This window comes from Corvus hawaiiensis, chromosome 10 (genome assembly GCF_020740725.1).
Source record: "Corvus hawaiiensis isolate bCorHaw1 chromosome 10, bCorHaw1.pri.cur, whole genome shotgun sequence".
Classification (NCBI taxonomy): domain Eukaryota; kingdom Metazoa; phylum Chordata; class Aves; order Passeriformes; family Corvidae; genus Corvus; species Corvus hawaiiensis.
This window is the reverse complement of record NC_063222.1, coordinates 14,459,576-14,476,420: the sequence shown is the minus strand read 5'-3', so window position 1 is coordinate 14,476,420 and position 16,845 is coordinate 14,459,576. Positions and strand designations below refer to the sequence as shown.

At 36.6% G+C, this 16,845-nt stretch overlaps 1 long non-coding RNA gene across 14 annotated transcripts in view; it reads right to left on the bottom strand.

Moving 5' to 3' along the window:
* LOC125330595 overlaps nt 1-16,845 on the bottom strand; it is a 473,930-nt gene that overhangs the window by 117,680 nt on the left and 339,405 nt on the right. For all 14 annotated transcript variants that reach the window (XR_007205629.1, XR_007205618.1, XR_007205625.1 and 11 more), the window contains 2 exons: nt 15,850-15,913; nt 8,984-9,051 (listed from right to left, as the gene is read on the bottom strand). This is a non-coding gene — a long non-coding RNA (uncharacterized LOC125330595). The remainder of the gene's footprint in view (nt 1-8,983; nt 9,052-15,849; nt 15,914-16,845) is intronic.

Sequence of the window (16,845 nt, the reverse complement as noted above, 5' to 3'; positions counted from 1 at the left end):
ACAGATGTTTGACCTACAGCTTTTTGAAAAAGAAATCCTCTAAGAATTGCAGATCTTATTTCTTAGCAGACCAACACAAAGCAATCTTAAAAAAATCATAGAAATGTCGTGAGGGAGGCCTACAAGTTTGTCTTATGAAGAAAATGTTCTGTTTTACTGAGTGCTTTGTCAAGTTAGTTAATTAATTAATTAATTGACTGAACTCCCAACTGAAAAATTCCATTTTATGAGTATTTTTGGCCCTGTCTTTCAGCTTGAAGTATTTTATTTTTTTTTATTTTTAATATCCTGACCACAGGTGGTGGTTGCATATATAGGGAAACAAAACCTTTTACATTTTCATTCCTGATCTCAGAGACTTGGGAACACTGCATATAAACTTGTCCTCCACAGAATCATTCACAGAAGGGAAGCTTGAATGCCTACTTGAATTCTTCATCATTTCTGGGAATATGCATGCAATGTCTGGTGGAGCCAGAAACACCTTTCACTCAGCTACAGGAGAATCAGAAAAGAAACTAGATTCAGAGACCACTGAGTCCACTGAATCTTGTTTTCAAGAACATCGGTTAGGCCTGTTTTTACACTGTCTTGCCTCCTGCCTTGTGGAATAATGCTCTATGACCACTTAGCCAGTGAACTTCTTAAAATATAGCTGACCTCCCTGCTCCTCATACCCAGTACAAACCTTGCTTTAGGCACAGTGACAAACTTTGGCCTTTTTATTGTGTCAGGTGGTAGAATAGATATAAAATATTAATTCATGTTCAAGAGCACGGAAAAGCAGTGTACTGTATTTAAAGCTGATTTTGAAGAGGATATTATATGACACCCATGAATTCTTTCTATTGTCTCCAACAAGAATTAGATTAAGCTATTTGGAGTCATAGCTGCCATAGCTATTGTATCATGAGGAAGAGCATCTGAGTGCTAACGGATAACAACATTAGCATTGAAAAAGAGTGAAAAGCACACATAAGGAGCTCCATAAATTTGTTATAAAACCCATTACTAAATGTTATTTAGCATTTACTCCTGAGGCTTAATGTTACACTAAATTAATAGTGTTATGGTTTCTATTCAACAGATTGCCTTAAAGTATTACATAAAAGATTAAAAACCACACTATAGTAACAATGGGAATCACTTTTAATCACGTCAAGAAAAACAATTTTTGTTTAATATCTTTATTTTGTACCTCAGACCATACATTATAGCCCAAAGCATAGTCTCAACATCTTGTTACTTCTTGAGTTAGCATCAATGTATATGAGTAGCTGCACAGATGTCTATAGATAATAATTGGAGAATAGTAAACTTGTAAATAATAAGAGAAGTCTGGCACAGCATAAAAGTCCACAATGTTCATTAATCGTTAACTTCAGTCATGTGGCACTGTGCTCTTTAGGGTCACCAAGCAAGCTTGCAGGGAAGGACTGTCTCACGGGAGGGGAAAAAGATTTTCTGTCTTGATTTTGTGTCCCTTGCTGGTGGTGTTCATGGCTTTGGGCATGCCTAGAGAGTTCGCAAGCCTTCTAAAGCACTTGGACAGATAAGGAAAGAGGACAGCAATATCCAGGAATTAGACTCTGAAACATTCAGGCTGTCTCAGTGAAAAGATGTCACTACTCCTCCTCAATTCCAGTTTAGTGATACTTTTACTTCTCAAATAAGCCTGACAGAACTGTTAGAGACTGACAGGGAAAGCCTCTTCATTCAGTCGACCTCCCAGTGTCTTGCTGCGTGCCAGGGCTATGCCAGCAGAGTCTTCTCTCTATAATGCATTCCTTCCAAAGCATGTCCTCTGATGCATTTCCAGCCCCAAAGCTACTTATCTTAATAAAGAACTATCCCCTGCTCTCCTCAGCATCAGTATTGGGGTCTGGTCTATCAATCCCTGCTCCCTCCTGACTAAAATGTCAGTGGTTTTCAAACCTCACTGAAATTACTGCAAGTGCCCCATAAATATAGAGCAAAGAATCTGAACTAGAAAGAACTAAGTAAACACAGAAAAAACCACAAAGAAACAAACAAATGAAAAAAGCTTTGCAATAGGAATATACATTGTAACAAAACTAATAGTTTTATAGAGATTTTTTACAAAAATTAAATTAAAATGTATTTGTTTCACAAGTAATTTCAACAGTAATCTGTAAGCTAGGATTTCACTACTAAGCAAGACCTTCACCAGGAACACTGCTGTCACTAAAGGTGGTGGCAACTTGGGCACAAAGCTGTCCTTTCCAAAGCTGCTGCCCTTTTGTGGATTTCCTGTGCTGTTTAGACCACATTTTTATCCAGATCTTAAATTAGGGACTATGCCAAAGAGCTCGAGAAGTGCTGGCATTGCTATGGCACAAATAAGCAAACTCTGATTGGACCAATGGGGATCAAAAAGAGACTTCAGGTACTGTTTAAAACATAAGCAAAGTATTTACCTCCTTTACAAAAAAAAAAAAAAAAAAAAAAAAAAAAAAAGAAGTGCTGCCACAGTGTTGAGTGTGATTTCTGTTCATAAATTTTAATTCAGTCTAAAACCCAGACTGACACTGAAATCTGAAATTCACAGCTTCCTCTCCTGGACATAAGTTGGTTGTGATTCCTTGAGTCACTCTCTGCTTTCCTTGAGCACAGGCACAACAGCAATCGAACGGCTCCAAGCTGATCACAAGTTTGGAACTGGCTACCTCCAGCTGCAGTTTTGCAGGATCCCATGACAGCCACTCTCCATTCTGCCTGTGTCCCTCTCCAGCATTTGCTCATACATCAACATCTGTATCCAACACATCTACACTTCATTTTGAAAGTAATTTCAGGTTTTTTCACTTTCAGCTGAGTGATATCTTGCTTTTACACCATGCACCGTGATGCACTGCGTGACATTCACTTTTTAATATCACCTAAAAATATTTTGGTCTTTTACATTCTAATTATACAGATTCATATCCTCCAGGTAAAAAAACATTGGTGATCCTTAATAAACGTGGGCTCTTCCAGTAGTAGAAGTTATATAAATTGAGTTAAGGTGCCTTTGAGCTAAGATGTGGGTAATATTGAATGCCCAGTTCATACTGAGGGGAAATCTCATATGATCTGGCCCATTATATAATATAAATTTAATTTTTGTCCAATTTATTTCAAACTAGTTCTCAAAGTAATGAAGTTTTCTCTGTAAAGTCATTCAATCAATTCAACTTCTCTTCACCCCCAAGCAGACAGCCACAATCACACACGAGAAAAAGAAATCCCTTTTTCTGATGGTTCTGATGCTTTCATTTTACTCAGTGATGGAGTTATTCTGGATATAGTGTCAATCATTAGCTTAGATTCCACTCCTCTGGAAAATTTCAACTGTAATTTTCTTACTTTATTTAGGGAAAAAGCTGCTAAAAATGCATGTTATTTAACCTTAACAAGAGTCCCCAGAAAGCTAAACAGAAGGATACATTTTGTATGATGGAACAGAATAGCCCATGTCAGGTGATCTGAGAGCAAATAAAAGCCAAGAACCCTGAGGTTATCACTAACCTTCAGATCTTCTTACATAGACATGTATCTGATTTTAGGGGGAGGGGAAAGTAATTTAGGTCTCGAGAGGTTTACATTTAATTAGTTTTTAATCCATTCCTACACCCAATGCCTCAGAGGACGATTTCATCTTTAAATACATCTAATTGGATGTATTTTAATTGACAAAGCCTACAACATGCATAATAGAACTACGAGGAGTTAAAGTACAGTTTTATATTTTAATGTGTTTATATTTAATTTAAAATTCAGTAAACAGGGTTTCACTCTGCTGGAGTAAACAGGTGAAACCCAATTAACTTCAAAGGGACTGTTCCCAGTGTGTAGCATATGTGAAAGTTGTGGATGATTAGAGTCTAAGGACACCTGCAAAGTGTCATTATAATGTCAGTGAAAAGAAAATATTTCACACTCCTTCTGCAACACCTCTGAAAAACTCAAGTTGATTGTGGGAGGGGAGGGATAATTGCTTCGCTGTTCTTTCATTTGATTGAATCACTACTCTTGAATTAAATTATTAATCTTGAATTAAAAGGTTAAATTATAATAAATATAGATATGTATTTGAGCAGCAGAAATAAACTGCTTTGATAAATAGCATCCCGCCCCCCCCATGCTGTTAATTCTATGTGAAAACATTTCAGAAATACTGGTAACACTAAATATTGGAAGTGAAACTGAGCTTCTGCAGTCTTACACAATTTTTTCTTTTTGACATGGAAGGACATTGCATGCACTCATGTGCATGCAGTTTTTGGAAATTTTGTGTACCATTTAACGAATTTCTCAAATGCAGAAATGTTTTTAGTTGATAAAATGTGCATTGCAGAAGTTCAGTTTCACTTTCAATATGAAGTCTAGCATATTCTGATACAGTGGAAGCAGAATGGCTGCTTTTCCATCAGACATGTAAATAATTTAATTTCCTCATTATATTTGCTTTTTTGATGATAGACTTTGATTTTTCATTTTTACACAAAATTACATCACCAAGTTTGGAATAAACCTTAATTGCACACCAATATTTTCTGCTGCCAATAAAGTTTGTAAAATTATGACAAAACTAAGATGCTTTATGACTTTCTGACCAACTGAGACTGTGGACTATGCACACAATGCAACACTAACATGGCAGAGATTCCTGAGCAAGCCTTTATGTCTACACAGCACATCCAAAAGGCAACAGAGCTAACTTAGTATGGTTTTGCTTATTTTCTATGATGTTCTTCTGCAGTGTGTATAAAAAGGCTCAGGCAACTGTCCAAACGCTAGAAAACGTACTCAAAGTGTTTCTGATTCCCTTTTATGCACAGGAAAACACTAAAAGCCTAATATAAATATTAGTAAAGTATGAAGGTATCACATCAAAACCCACTGCCAATGCACAGTAATGGTGCCATGGGGAAATTCTTTCCCCAGACTTGCAGTATTAGGATATAGCTGCTGCTCTGCCAGCCGAGAGCACCTGCCCCAGCTCTGAGTCCAGCCTGAGTGCACAGAGTGTAACCATGACAGCTTTGGGTGTCAGTGCTGAGTGCTTCAGACTCTGGCCAGGAGTGCCAGCTCTGACAACAGCCACGCAAGCAGCTGGAGAGACCATTCCTGTGTATGAGGGGAGGGAGCTACTCAAGGAGCAGCAACATTATTATGTCTTGTTCAGAAAATAAGTCTCCCACGGAGAGAAATGACAATTAAATGGACCTACATAGATGTTTCTAGACTCTTTATTACATCTAAAATTAGCACAGGTTTTCTTAAATATAAACCACAATCCACAGCACAGCATAATTTCAGATGCTCTAAAGATGCTTTTTCATCAGAAACAGGCAACTCCAGTTATTACAGTGTGACATGCTGGCTAGCACCAAGGAACAGCAGAGGCAACCCTTACTCATTTCCTTGAAAGAGAATCATTCATTGTAAAAATATCTGTGTCTGACAAGAAGTGCAGTTGTTATGCACTGGCATTGAGTTCACTTTGAACTCCAAAGTAATGGGAAAAAGGAGACAAATTCATAAAAGACAAAAGAATCAAACATCAATTACTGGTAGCAGCTTTCTGAAGAACTTTGTTAAACAGAATATCATAATCTTAACTGAACAAGAATTAGGGTGAAAATTGCCCCGATAAGGACATCTGAAACTCATCTCAGTATGCCAACAAAAATGAAATGAGAAAAATCAGAAGATTTAAAAAATTTGCACAAACTGCAATAATAAAATTCAAATGGTGGATTCTTTTGAAATGGTTGTGGTTTTTTTACCTATAAGTATTTAGGATACCTTTCAGGGGAACTGAAATATTTTAATAACTTGTCAGTTTTGAGAAGTTAAACAGAGAACAGCTGACTATCTCCAGTTATCCTGTTGCTTCTAAGCACACCTTTATGACATATCTTATTACATAGATATGACTTAATGACATAATGTAGAAATGGGTGTAGTTCCATAGTATCTAACACCTGGGAGTCAAATGTCTTCATATTCTTAGTCCACTGCAGGCACAAGATCCCTCACACAGGAAAAAATATTCCAGACCTGTGTCCAATGATGCTACAACTTCCGGTTGGAAATACCTAATAAAAGTTTGAACTATACATGTAAATATGGACACAAGCATATCATTGCCATATTTTTGAATAGTGGCAGTTGTGAACATTTTTCATGACACGTTTCTTCTGCTGAGTATCCTTGAATTCTCTGATTGGATTTGCTAGATTTCTATAAATGTCACTGAATAAATCACAATACCAGACCACATTATGTGAATTTTTGCCACAAAATTAACTGCCAGTAATGAGTAGCACATCCTGCTTTGTAGAAAAATAGACAGATGGTCAGTTAATCTTAGGCCTTGGCAAAAACCTAAAGGGAATACTGCTAAATAATAAAATAAATGAAGACATCAAACCCAGCCCTAGTTTGAATATGAAAATTAAACTCTATTCATGTTATTCTTATCCAAATATCTTGAGTGTATTACACCAAATAAAATTCCCCTGGGAAGAATTCTTTCAAGAATAAAATTCTTCATGTTTGCTCCAGTAATTGCAAAGTAGTATTGATAAAAATATGGAAAACAGGGAAATACTTGAAAGGAAGTCACCTATTAAATTTAAAATGTTCTCTAAAATTTTACTGACGTGCTGTAAACTGTAAAATCAGACTTAATTTCATTTCCAAGAAGGTTTGAGAAAAAAAGGGATCTGATATATTAAATACAAAATTTTTGTAAAAACTGAAAACAAAGTGGTGTTTTCATACTTTCCCAATTCATGGAAATGTTGATAAAAAATACTGGGAAATATCAAAATGGGAAAAAAATATGCAAATACTCTGAAAATAAAGAGTTTTTATCTCTTCTCACACTGAAAGCAGGGAGAAGCCTGGAACACATAGTTTACAGTAGGGACTTGGATAACTGTCCAGCCATATTTACCAGAAACTTTGGGTGTTGCTTTTCTTAATTTGAGAAAAAACACTCTGGCAAAGAGAATATGAGAGATGAAATTTCTCCCTGGACCAATTCACACAAAACAAATGTATAATCTTTGTCCTTTCCTACTATTAATGAAAACAGGCACCAACAGGCTTCAACTTGATGAAATTCTTAAACTACTCACAAGTTTTCTTAAATTCTGACCCCTTTGCTACATATTTAAAATCAACCAGTGGCTGCTACAGTTGTGTGTTTGTCATAGGATGTTGCCATTCAGCCAGATTTGCATATCAAGCAAAAGAGGTGGAGCAGTTTAATCACCTGTTCTGGCATGCAAGAGATTAATATTAATTACAGTCTTCGAAGTGTCATTTAGCTTCTTAGCTTTCCTGGTGCTGATTATTTTATAGCACATTTGTGAAAAGAGCTTGTTTTACATTTATTTACAGTACTTGAAACCCTGGAAACATGTCTTGTGTGTTTTGAATCACAAGCCACGTGATCTGTGGGATGCATCAAACATAAAGCTGGAATCTATTTACCACTAAAATATGCCCTTTAATATAGTCTCAGTATAGGCATATCTTATTTAAAGTCTCTGCACAGAACAACGTGAAAGTCTAGAATTAACAAGCAGTTAATTAAAGTGCCAAAGTATATCCATCTAAGAGACAGAAGACTAAATATCCTAAATTAACTTAAGATTTATAAGCAGTTCTTTGCCATTACCCTTTCAAATCCTGAAGAAACAAGTTAATGCCTGAATCTGCAAATTGGGTAGAGTATACCAATCTCTCTTCCAAAGTGACTATTCTATCAGGGACTGAGAAAAAAGTAATCAGACAAAACCAGCACTTTCAGCTTCTCCAAAACCAGGGCACAAATAGTGTTTGGTCTGTTTAAACACACACAGCAGCAGAATACTAATTTCAGAGTGGTTTCATTTCAGAGCAGCGGCATTTCTGCAATTCATCTTCTAGGGAGTCAGAAGACTTAAAAATATTTTAGAACAGTTTCTAGCATTAGATTAAAAAACCCAGGATATGTAGTAACAAAATCCAATGAGAAAATGGTTCATGTCATAAATAAAAGACTAAAGAAGTTGCCCTTCATACAGCTGAAATGTCAGCAGGGAAAAAAAAAAACAAAACCAATATTATAAATGGGGACTGTAAACCAAATCTGGGGATATTGATGAGGTATGCAAATCACTTTTTGAGACACTGCAGGGTGAAGAACTTGGACTTTGTGTAACAAAGGGAAATGTTCTCTATTACAGAGTGAATAAGAAGATAGAGGAAGTATTACCAGGTATCATAATTTTAGGTTAGCACAGAGAAGATTGAAGTGACACAGCAAAATTGAAGGGGAAAATGAGATCTCTACCACTGATGAGAAAACTAACAGCAAGTTTAAATTGCAGCATGAAACGTACAAGACAGGCATCAGGAAAAGCATTCTCAAAGTACAGAGAGGTAAGGAATGGAACATATAAAGTTTGTAGAGTTTCTTACACTGAAGGCTTTTATGGGCAGATTCAGTCATTGCTGACAGACATTTGCAGGCACAGTTCATGATGGACTCAAGTGGGATTTCTTGTCACCCTGAAATCTGAGAGCTCTATTTCTGTCTAATTCCCCATCATTCTAATTAACATCAGAATAAATAATTCTACTCTGCAAACTAAGCAGATACTTTAAGTCAATAGTATCAAATTTTAAAAGTCTTGCTGTTCACATACAAATAAACTACATATGCATTTGCATGTATAGATACAAATACATATATTGACCTACATGGAAATAAGATGGACCCTAAGTAGGGCTGTTATAGATAATCCTTGCCAACCTCACTGGTTTCCTGTAAGACTCCAGATAACTTTTCTGAGATAAAGTGCATATGCTGAGGTGAAGCATTGATAAATTATCTTTTTTTATTAAATTACAGACTAGACTTGTCACGGGAAGTTCTCTTCTTTGTTGTTCACAAATCAAACATATAGGGAAAAAATCATACCTGAAACGCCCCCCAAAATGCCAACACTCAAGTAGATTTTCACATGTTCTTTTCTTCAACAATGCATACTGCAAAAAAATTAAGAATACTCTTTTACAATTTTAACACATTAGAACATACATTTGATGAGAAGGCAAGATAAAAATGCAGCTTATGAATTAGTTAGACTGTTTGGAGCCACAAAAAAAAAATCATTTGACTAAATTTCTTAATCAATATGAAAGAAATAATGCAACTACCAGCAACACCTGGCTCAATAATATTTAAAGTAGTCTATAAAGGACTTGAAATGAGCACATGAACTGCAGTTCTGCCTGTAGCATGAGTTATGGCTACAAGGACAGCACTAAATTCTCTAAGGCGTATCTTAATTGTTTGATGTAAAAGGAACCCCAAACATCTAACTTAAGTGTATAGGTGTGCCAGTCTGGTATGTCTCCTGGCCATGCCAGCTTTGCAAACTCTATAATGCCACCCTTCCTATGAGTTTCTCATCTCTGCCTAGTGTCATCTTTACAGCTGTGGCAAAGTAGCAGGTGGTGGCTGCGTCCATCTGCCCTCACAGAGTCCATCCCTCTCGCTGAGCAATCACAGCTCCACTGGGAATGGTTGGTGAGAATGGCAGGGCAGGTTTCTCAAATACAGGTATCTCTTGCTCTGAGCATGGACACTGAGGCTCAACAGTTGGCACATAAGGCTTGGAAAGACATTCTTACCAAGAGATTTCTTCCTGTCTAGCCAATGCAGGAAAGAAGCATTGAGGCTAATTTTTGCCATCCTTCTTCACATTGATTTTCATTCCTTGCAGCTGTCTTTCCCAGAGGATAATCCATAGTGATTCTGAATCTACCCCTGTCATACAGACTGACTTCAAAAAACAGGCATTCCCTCCCCTACAACAAAGTCAGATTTGAGTTTTCCATGAGCAATCCCTGATGACTGGTATTTAAACAATCAAGGTTTAATAAAAACAACGTCTCAGATAACCCTTCTTCCTCTAAAACCAGCAGTATAAATATTTGGAAAACTTGGTGGGTGTTCGGAGTGTAGCAGAATACTGTAGGAAGAGAAAGACTGAGAGAAACTGGCAAAGATGATTAATAAAAGTTTATGAAATAAATAATGCCTAAGGGTTAGCTGCTGCAAAGATAAATTGCCCCTAGAGGAGACAGATCCTAGTTATGGAGAAACGAGCTATCACTTTTGGATAGCTTTATAATAAAAGAAACAAACTTCTGAGCCTAGAATTATTTATAGAGAGATATTACAAGAAATATGTCTAAGCTGTTAATAATCATGAAAGAGAACAAGGAGGTGTAATGGTCAGTTATCTATCAAGACATAAAATGGGATTAAATGTATCTTTCTTTTTAAATCAGAAGATTTTCACACACTAGTTATATAAAATGAATTTCAAAGGTTGGAATATTGATTGTCTTCGAATTGGTCAGATTATCATTTTCATTCCTGATGGCAGTATGTCATTTTTGAAAGAACGCTACAGTATGTAGCAGAACAACATCAATGAGATCTGTGAAATGCGCATTTTCAAAGGCTGTTGATTATAATAATATACTCTCCTAGTCAAAGTGAGACCTGAAAGTAATGTGCTGTGGAACAGGCACGATGTTTTAACCTATAAAGCATCTCAGGAAAAGGTGTCCTTTGCTCTTTAACATGAAGCAGATCTCCCAGACACGGGGAGGAGATGCAGTGCATTTAGCAAGGCCAAGAAACTCTCACAGACAAAAGCACTGCTGGCCTTAGTTTCTTTTACACAAGAAACAAAGCCCAGGGTATTCAGACACCTTCTCTGGAGCACCACACAGCCACCAAAACCCTTGGCTCTTTCTCCTCAACAAGTTCAAAGTGGAATTTGATAGTGAAATGATGGTTTCTTTGTATGTGCATATTTCATTTGTTGCACAGATGCCCACAGACAGAGTGGTTGTTAAAAAAATATAATAACCATAATAGGGAAACGCTTTTTAGGGCAATCAGGCCTCTCAAGCAGCATGGCCAAGGGCTGTCTGGATGGTGAGAGGAGTCACCATTGCAGAGGTCCAGCTGGATCAGGAGACATTCCTGAACCTTTCAGCACATCAGCTCTTCTGGCTATGTGAGCATTTTGTGGCGGAGGGTGATCTGATCTAAGATCACAAACAACAGCTCCTACTAAACTCTTCAGGCCATCAGTCACCACAACTTCCCTTCCCTGCTCCTCAACTCCCACCCTTTTGAGGAGGTCGAACTCCCAAAACAAGTGGGAATAAATTTCCTCCAAGAAACTAGACGTTTCCCTCTTCTCTCCCTGTGCCTGGCCAAGCCTGAGGTGGGCAGGGTGGGAGGCCCTGGGGCTGTGCAGGGCTGTCACAGCCCGTACTGCTGGGCAGCTGGGGAACACGATCAGCCATGGTGTCTTCTGAAGACACCCTGTGAAGAAAAAATGGATTCAGCTCTTTAGTCTGTTGCATTTTTGGAGCATTTAATTTCTTAATACATTAAAAATAAAACAATGAGTAGCTGACAAGTTATTTTAGTATGATTGCCTAAGGTTATTACCATTCTGTCTGACAAAATTAGGGAAAAGTGTAATCATTGCTGAAGGGAAAAAGCAGTCAAATTTCAGAAAGCTGGTGATAGCAAGTTAGTTCAGGATAAAAATGTTAAACTTTGTAATTTACTTTGTAAAATTACTACTTTGTAATACTCTTTCCCCAATATTCACGATCAATTTCAAAACATAATATGCCAGTACCTGTTCTTATGAAAACATAAAGATTGGGAACACAATGCAGGAACACAGATGTCATGGTAGAGGACTTCGCTGACCTTTAAGTAATAAAAGCATAGCCTTTTATTTTAATAGACTCTGGCATTATTATAATTCTCTCCTGGTAAACCACAAAATGTGAGTTATTACACATTTTATCCAGGTCAGCTGTGTTAGGATGAGGATTTTAAAACAGCCACAAAGAACTTCAGTAGATTACACAAATCATATGAAGGATTTGATATGTCTGAACAGCAAAAATAATTATTGAGTTCTTTTAAAGGACTTATAAATGCAAAGTGTGAATGTAATGATTATATTAAAGTCAAAAAGAGAAAAAGATTTGAGGATTATTTTTTGAGCTCCTTGAAGTAAATTTTCTTTTCACTTTGAAAGCAAGATGACTAGATTAAGACACACCACAGATAAAACACCTTGCTGGGCAGGCAGCCTCCAACCAGTCATCTCTGCATAGCACACTCGTGCACTGTGTTAAAAAGCAGCTGCAAATACACATGCTAAGGGAATCACAGTCACAATCTTTAGCATATTAATATGCCTCGTGTGATGCATTAGGAAGGCAAAAGTTCAACTCTCAGTCAGATCAAAGACATTCTTGTTATTTACAGTTCTTGGTGTTACCATTTCCCACACCAAGCAGCCCTACTGGAAGTAGCCCTCCCAGTGATTAGAAAATTGAAGCAACTTTTAATCTTGAATCCCACCCCACCAAGGGTTGCACTAATGGCTTGCTTAGATTAGCCTGCTGTGCGGCATCACAACCCAGCACCACCTCTGTCACCTCTGCCTAACTCTGCTGCCACAGAGTGCTGAGAAACACCCCCTTGTTAACTGATGCAGGAAGGAAGCAGAGAAATAAACATGTTCTGACACAGAAAAAGTCCATCCAGCACATATCTTCTGCTTCTGGAAAGTAAACACCACCATGTTCTCATGGAAGAGAGAATCATTTTAGTGTGAGTGCAGTGAAGCTAAGCAATAAAATGGGATGTGGCACTTTGCTTTTCTGAAAATCCTGTATTTCTTTCTAAATCAACACAACTAGTGAATGCACAGGTTACACAGGTGATTAGGAACATCTCAGTCTGTTCTACTATATTAAAGCTGAGGTGAGGAGTAGTGTTGACATAGGTGGCAGATTGAGCAGTTTGGGTACGATTGCAAATTCTGAATTAGTTGTTTTGATGCAACTAAGTTGTCAGCAAGACAATCACCATATACACAGCAAAAACAATCCATTCTTTGCAACAACATGTCCTTCTAGATGAGGAATGGTTTGTTAACTGCTTATCTTCCGTTTAAGCTGGACACCCTTTGATGCAGTACCTAAAAGCAGGAGTACTGGAATAGTTTCACCAGAAAATTGCTGCAAAAGAGAAGTTAGTTAAGCACATGTTAAGTGTTTCTAACAGAGTTAAAAGCAAGATTCAGCAAAGATTTCATATCATAGCTTAAAAATCAAGACTGTGAAGCAAAACTAGCTGGGCAAAAGTGTCGTAAATTTTACATTAAACTACCTGTCTGACGAAAAACCCCAAACCAACAATTAATGATCATTTATGGTAAGTGCTTCCTACTTAAATGTTATCTATTACCTCTGTGATTTTACAGCCTGAAAAATGCATCTTATCTACCTACCATATTTCAATACCCCTTCCAATAATCTTTTTAAAGTACTAAGAAGGAAACAAAGTGCAGTAAATTTGAATTAATGAGCAGGAGAGTGTAGAATGCCTATCAAGCTGCATAACACTGCCCTTTCAGAAGCAATCTTGCATCACAAAATATTGTACTCAGCCACAGAAATCTTTGTTGCACACAAGATCTTTTACCTGCATTGCTGTCCACATACATTCTGTCCTTGGAGTATGAGATCCAGTGAAATTAGAAAAACCTCTGAAAAACTTCAGATTAGTACATATATATGTACTATATGTACATATAGTCCTAAAATTCATATATTGCAGGTATCTAAAAGACCCATCTTCCTCCTGTCTTTCTACATTGCCAGGGTCTATATGGAAAACTCCCCCAACTTCACACCCAGTAAAGCCGTGCTATAGATGTCACTTTCATTCAGCCCCACACACTTCAAATATTTGCCCAGGATATATCCCATGTTTTATTCTTATAATATCCTTTATTTTTTACTAGATATAAGCAGTAATTGGACTGCATTTTCTAGTATGCAACAGTGAAATCTGTAGAATTAAGCCACAAAGACCAGACATTGAATCACTTCCCTTGTCTCATGGCTTCCCTCAACATCTCCATCTTTGTCTTCAGACACCCTGTGCATCACACTTATATTTCTATAAGTTCTGAAAAACCCAGGCTGAATTCCAGTATACTCTTGAAGGTAATGTCAGAAATAATGTCAATGTTTTCTCTTTGGAGGAATTCCTCACTAAAATAAATGAAAAGGTATTAGAAAAATTATCCCTCATTAAGAGGTCACTGCAAGGCATGGAAAAATGCAATATTGAAAAACTGTCTGTCAGAAGGCTTATTACACCAGTGTACAAATACCAATATACAGCTTTATCTCCCCACTCCTTTTCTATCTGTTGTCCCTCATCTTTTACTTCAGACTCTAAGGAACAGAACTTTTTGCGTATGCAGTAGAGAATCTGGAAAAGGACAACCATATTTGTTAATATTACAATATAAGCATAATCAGCAGATGCTCAGGGAACATTTTCCTGATATGAACATGCAAGAGGGTTCCCAAGCAATCCCCACTTCAGCAAAGCAATTAAGAAGAAACAAAAATCTTCTGGTTCATACTGATCACTGACCCACAACTGGAAAGGAAAAAAGGAGGGTTTGCAACTTATTTTCCTTATCATCAGGTCGCACAAAGTAGACACAGAACAGTCCAGCATAAAAAAATTTAAAACTCTCCTTATTATGGGACAAGGAATGTGATCACGGACAAAAAAAAGGAAATTATTCAAGGCAAGACTCCCCAAATACAAAATAAATTTTAAAAAATTAACCAAACCATACAAAGCTTAACAATAAGACTGTACTTTTTTTACATTACAGAAGATGGTACCAATTATTGCCATAATAGAAATTTATTTATGACTTCCAGTTTCTTAAACAATTTCTCTTTGATAATGAAGCCCAACTGTCACTGAGTAAGGCTGTGGTATTTTCACTAACAAAGTTGGTGTGTAACAGGCAATTATTACTACAGTGACAAGACTTAATACATATTACAAGAGAATTTCAAACATTCAATGAAATGTCAAGTTTTGATAACTGTCTTCCCCAAAAGAATGTTAATGCTAACAGTTGTGGAAAAAAATAAACTGCCTGAAAAATCCCTGGTTTACTTCATTTGGTAGGCTGAGAAATCCATCAGCACAGCATGCCAGCATCATGGAAAATTAATGTACCATATATTAGAGTGAGAGACCACAATATGTTAAAATTTAATTAAATGGCCATGTTTCTAGTAAATCCAAACATAGAACTATTTTTTATTTTGCAGCCGCTGACAGGAAAGTACTCAGACATGCATGTGAAAATGCATAACTAAGCAAAAAGCAACATATGTTGTATTTAAATTAGTTTATTTTCTCCCCAGCTTTTCTCCCTCTGGCACAGAACATTCAAACTGCTAGATGTGAACTCTCTTTTATTCAGCATTTTCCATGGGTTACCTTGGAATGGTCCCCACTCATCTAACTTGCTCTTATGTATGATTTCCATGGCATTTAGTTCCTCTTTAGATTGTAGGAAGCATTTACTGGGGTACAGTTCAGAACTTTAGAGTTCATTTCAGAGATCATATGTGCAACTAACCCCTGAATACCTTGAATGTGAAAAAAGAATTCATTCTGAAGAAATAATTTCATATCCCAAAGCTTCCAGTGTATTCTCTCTTTCATTGAAATTATTGAATGTAGCAAGATTAGATTTGTGGAACTGAGAACAAAGAACTGTGGAAAATGAGTTTCTTGGTTTATGTGTTTAACAAATCCAAATGTGTTTTCATACCCTTCAGGCCCTCATAATACATGAATATTGCACAAAAATGAACCTGAAATAGATTTCTACTCACGCTTGCTGTCAGTCACCTTCCAGCCTGGCTTGGTCTTACTGCTCATCTCTTCTCCTTTTACTCCCTAAATGGAATATTAAAGAAATTATGCTAATTTAGTAACTCTGAAGTGTCATACAACAGAACTGAGACAAAATTAGGTTTTTATACTCCCTGTTATCAACCACAGGCATTTTTGCAACATCAAACATTAAGAGTTTCAGTATTTAAAAATATTATTGCTGCAATCATTTGTTTCCATCTAGTCTTGCATCTTCCAAAATTTTCTGATTGGAAAGAAGGACAAAGTTCTCATATTCTTATCTTTTCATAGGGGTAAGATTAATGCACATAGAAAACCTTTGAACTATGAATAAATGGGTGAGCTTTTCCTAAACTAGGTTATCACTATGTAATGGTCATGACCTCCAGTTATAAAATGAAATTCTTTCAATAACTGCCATAATGGTGCCTTAAGATGCCTAGAATGAATTTCTTTAGTTATCTCTTAGAGAAAAAGAATTAAGATGATTACTTATAAAGAACTTTTCCGTATTCCACATGATGAAAATCCCAAGCTCTGCCAAAAATTACCCTTCATTTCTCCTTATCTTTCATGCAATGTGTTTTAAAAGATTACACTTTCTTTAGCATTACTTGATATAACCAGAAACCCTTTGGGCTCAATTCCTGACTCCTAACTAGAAATGGAGCATGATAACACTGAATGTATAATTTAAAGATATATTAGTAAAATACACGTTTTATTAGTAAATAATATTTGTGGCAGCATTAATTTTTTATGCATGATAATTACAGAATTAAGTTTTCTCTTCCATTGCTGATGCATGTCTCTAAATTAAAATAGAGGGAAGCCTCAGAAAATGTGAACTGACACCACTTCATTGATTTTGTAGGTTAATGTTCAAATCCAGTACCTATCAGGTCAGTTGGTCTGGTGTTCCTATTAACAAAACAATAAATGTTTATAGGAACTATACAAAGGATCACATTAAT